This window comes from Rutidosis leptorrhynchoides, chromosome 9, assembly GCF_046630445.1.
Source record: "Rutidosis leptorrhynchoides isolate AG116_Rl617_1_P2 chromosome 9, CSIRO_AGI_Rlap_v1, whole genome shotgun sequence".
NCBI lineage: Eukaryota > Viridiplantae > Streptophyta > Magnoliopsida > Asterales > Asteraceae > Rutidosis > Rutidosis leptorrhynchoides.
In genome coordinates, this window is record NC_092341.1 from 322,866,791 (window position 1) to 322,872,085 (window position 5,295).

Genomic DNA, 5,295 nt, shown 5'->3' on the forward strand with positions numbered 1-5,295 from the left:
GTAATTTGTTTTGATCGAATCCTTCTTGAACGAATTTGGATGATGAATTGCTTTATGGAGAAATTAGAGAAAAGGTGGAAGTAATTTAGAAAAAGGAAAAATGAAAGGATAATTGTGGGGAGGTGGTTGACTAGTCAAATGGCTAGTCACCATTTTGGGGTTTTGGCAAAACAAGTCCCTCAAGTTGTAATCGGGTGCGTTAATTTACCTAAACAAGATAAATTGAAACGCGTATTAACGGAAGATGTTATATACATATAACGGAGTTTAAAATAGTATAACGGAGAAATAAACGGAAAAAGGCGGGATGTTACAACTTGTTTCTGGACGTATGAATTACGTGTCTTTATTGCCTTTGCTGAACGACTTGTGTACTAGCTAGAATTATCTTCACAACTATCTTGTATCAAAGTTATTATGTGCTATATTTCATGCTTTATGTAAAATAAGCGGTATTGTAAGTTTGTAAAATATTGTATAAAAGTTTGAACGCGAAATATTATTATAATCAGTTTTTCATATAGAATTGTAGTAGTTGAATTGTATATTAGCTACTAAGTATGAACTTAACGGGTAGGTACTACCCGAATTTAAACTTATAAAACGCTAATATGAAGAAAAAGCTTTTATAAATGAGTTCATATTATGCTACGAAATACTATTAACTACTCTTAATATTCTGTATGATTAACTTGTTCCATTTGACTATTTTGAAGGAAATGGCACCGACTACTCGACACACAGTGAATATGAATGAAGAGGAATTCCGTACTTTTCTAGCTTCAAACATAGCCGCAGTACAGGCTGCGCTACATACCAACAATAACCTTGGATCTAGCAGTACAGGAAATCGTGTAGGATGCACCTACAAAGAATTCACTGCCTGCAAACCTTTGGAATTTGATGGAACCGAAGGACCGATCGGATTGAAACGGTGGACCGAGAAGGTCGAATCGGTGTTTGCCATAAGTAAGTGTACTGAAGAGGACAAAGTGAAGTACGCTACGCATACCTTCACAGGTTCTGCGTTAACATGGTGGAATACCTATCTAGAGCAAGTGGGACAAGACAATGCGTACGCACTACCGTGGTCAGCATTCAAGCACTTGATGAACGAGAAGTACCGTCCCAGAACCGAGGTCAATAAGCTCAAGACAGAACTTAGAGGGTTACGAACCCAAGGATTTGATATTACCATGTATGAAAGACGATTCACAGAATTGTGCCTATTGTGTCCGGGAGCATTCGAAGATGAGGAAGAGAAGATCGACGCGTTTATGAAAGGATTACCGGAAAGAATCCAAGAAGATATAAGTTCACACGAGCCCGCCTCCATACAACAGGCATGTAGAATGGCTCACAAACTAGTGAACTAGATTGAAGAAAGAATTAAAGAACAGACTGCTGAAGAGGCCAATGTGAAGCAAGTCAAAAGAAAGTGGGAGGAAAATGGTGATAAGAATCACCAATACAACAACAACAGCAATCGCAACAATTATCCCAACAATCGCAACATCAATCGCAACTACAACAAACGGCCCAACAACAACAACAACAACAACAACAACAACAGCAACTACAACAATCATCCCAACAACAATAATAACCGCAACAACAACAACAATCAGAAGCAGCTATGCCAAAGGTGTGAAAAGTATCACTCGGGGTTCTGCACCAAATTTTGCAACAAGTGTAAAAGAAATGGTCATAGCGCGGCGAAGTTTGAGGTCTACGGACCAGGGGTTAATAGAACGAAAGGAACAAATGGTGTCGGAACGAGTAATGGCGGAGCAAGTAGTGTCGGAGCAAGCTATGCCAATGTAGTTTGTTATAAATGTGGAAAATCGGGCCACATTATTAGAAATTGCCCGAACCAGGAGAACACGAATGGACAAGGCCGCGGAAGAGTTTTCAATATTAATGCGGCAGAGGCACAGGAAGACCCGGAGCTTGTTACGGGTACGTTTCTTATTGATAATAAATCTGCTTACGTTTTATTTGATTCGGGTGCGGATAGAAGCTATATGAGTAGAGATTTTTGTGCTAAATTAAGTTGCCCATTGACGCCTTTGGATAGTAAATTTTTACTCGAATTAGCAAATGGTAAATTAATTTCAGCAGATAATATATGTCGGAATCGAGAAATTAAACTGGTTAGCGAAACATTTAAGATTGATTTAATACCAGTAGAGTTAGGGAGTTTTGATGTGATAATCGGTATGGACTGGTTGAAAGAAGTGAAAGCAGAGATCGTTTGTTACAAAAATGCAATTCGCATTATACGAGAAAAAGGAAAACCCTTAATGGTGTACGGAGAAAAGGGCAACACGAAGCTACATCTTATTAGTAATTTGAAGGCACAAAAACTAATAAGAAAAGGTTGCTATGCTGTTCTAGCACACGTCGAGAAAGTACAAACTGAAGAAAAGAGCATCAATGATGTTCCCATTGCAAAAGAATTTCCCGATGTATTTCCGAAAGAATTACCGGGATTACCCCCACATCGATCCGTTGAATTTCAAATAGATCTTGTACCAGGAGCTGCACCAATAGCTCGTGCTCCTTACAGACTCGTACCCAGCGAGATGAAAGAACTGCAAAGCCAATTACAAGAACTTTTAGAGCGTGGTTTCATTCGACCAAGCACATCACCGTGGGGAGCTCCTGTTTTGTTTGTCAAGAAGAAAGATGGTACATTCAGGTTGTGTATCGACTACCGAGAGTTGAACAAACTTACCATCAAGAACCGCTACCCACTACCGAGAATCGACGACTTATTTGATCAACTACAAGGCTCGTCTGTTTATTCAAAGATTGACTTACGTTCCGGGTATCATCAAATGCGGGTGAAAGAAGATGATATTCCAAAGACTGCTTTCAGAACACGTTATGGTCATTACGAGTTTATGGTCATGCCGTTTGGTTTAACTAATGCACCAGCTGTGTTCATGGACCTTATGAACCGAGTGTGTGGACCATACCTTGACAAGTTTGTCATTGTTTTCATTGATGACATACTTATTTACTCAAAGAATGACCAAGAACACGATGAACATTTGAGAAAGGTGTTAGAAGTATTGAGAAAGGAAGAATTGTACGCTAAGTTTTCAAAGTGTGCATTTTGGTTGGAAGAAGTTCAATTCCTCGGTCACATAGTGAACAAAGAAGGTATTAAGGTGGATCCGGCAAAGATAGAAACTGTTGAAAAGTGGGAAACCCCGAAAACTCCGAAACACATACGCCAGTTTTTAGGACTAGCTGGTTACTACAGAAGGTTCATCCAAGACTTTTCCAGAATAGCAAAACCCTTGACTGCATTAACGCATAAAGGGAAGAAATTTGAATGGAATGATGAACAAGAGAAAGCGTTTCAGTTATTGAAGAAAAAGCTAACTACGGCACCTATATTGTCATTGCCTGAAGGGAATGATGATTTTGTGATTTATTGTGATGCATCAAAGCAAGGTCTCGGTTGTGTATTAATGCAACGAACGAAGGTGATTGCTTATGCGTCTAGACAATTGAAGATTCACGAACAAAATTATACGACGCATGATTTGGAATTAGGCGCGGTTGTTTTTGCATTAAAGACTTGGAGGCACTACTTATATGGGGTCAAAAGTATTATATATACCGACTACAAAAGTCTTCAACACATATTTAATCAGAAACAACTGAATATGAGGCAGCGTAGGTGGATTGAATTATTGAATGATTACGACTTTGAGATTCGTTACCACCCGGGGAAGGCAAATGTGGTAGCCGATGCCTTGAGCAGGAAGGACAGAGAACCCATTCGAGTAAAATCTATGAATATAATGATTCATAATAACCTTACTACTCAAATAAAGGAGGCGCAACAAGGAGTTTTAAAAGAGGGAAATTTAAAGGATGAAATACCCAAAGGATCGGAGAAGCATCTTAATATTCGGGAAGACGGAACCCGGTATAGGGCTGAAAGGATTTGGGTTCCAAAATTTGGAGATATGAGAGAAATGGTACTTAGAGAAGCTCATAAAACCAGATACTCAATACATCCTGGAACGGGGAAGATGTACAAGGATCTCAAGAAACATTTTTGGTGGCCGAGTATGAAAGCCGATGTTGCTAAATATGTAGGAGAATGTTTGACGTGTTCTAAGGTCAAAGCTGAGCATCAGAAACCATCAGGTCTACTTCAACAACCCGAAATCCCGGAATGGAAATGGGAAAACATTACCATGGATTTCATCACTAAATTGCCAAGGACTGCAAGTGGTTTTGATACTATTTGGGTAATAGTTGATCGTCTCACCAAATCCGCACACTTCCTACCAATAAGAGAAGATGACAAGATGGAGAAGTTAGCACGACTGTATTTGAAGGAAGTCATCTCCAGACATGGAATACCAATCTCTATTATCTCTGATAGGGATGGCAGATTTATTTCAAGATTCTGGCAGACATTACAGCAAGCATTAGGAACTCGTCTAGACATGAGTACTGCCTATCATCCACAAACTGATGGGCAGAGCGAAAGGACGATACAAACGCTTGAAGACATGCTACGAGCATGTGTTATTGATTTCGGAAACAGTTGGGATCGACATCTACCGTTAGCAGAATTTTCCTACAACAACAGCTACCATTCAAGCATTGAGATGGCGCCGTTTGAAGCACTTTATGGTAGAAAGTACAGGTCTCCGATTTGTTGGAGTGAGGTGGGGGATAGACAGATTACGGGTCCGGAGATTATACAAGAAACTACCGAGAAGATCATCCAAATTCAACAACGGTTGAAAACTGCCCAAAGTCGACAAAAGAGCTACGCTGACATTAAAAGAAAAGATATAGAATTTGAAATTGGAGAGATGGTCATGCTTAAAGTTGCACCTTGGAAAGGCGTTGTTCGATTTGGTAAACGAGGGAAATTAAATCCAAGGTATATTGGACCATTCAAGATTATTGATCGTGTCGGACCAGTAGCTTACCGACTTGAGTTACCTCAACAACTCGCGGCTGTACATAACACTTTCCACGTCTCGAATTTGAAGAAATGTTTTGCTAAAGAAGATCTCACTATTCCGTTAGATGAAATCCAAATCAACGAAAAACTTCAATTCATCGAAGAACCCGTCGAAATAATGGATCGTGAGGTTAAAAGACTTAAGCAAAAGAAGATACCAATTGTTAAGGTTCGATGGAATGCTCGTAGAGGACCCGAGTTCACCTGGGAGCGTGAAGATCAGATGAAGAAGAAATACCCGCATCTATTTCCAGAAGATTCATCAACACCTTCAACAGCTTAAAATTTCG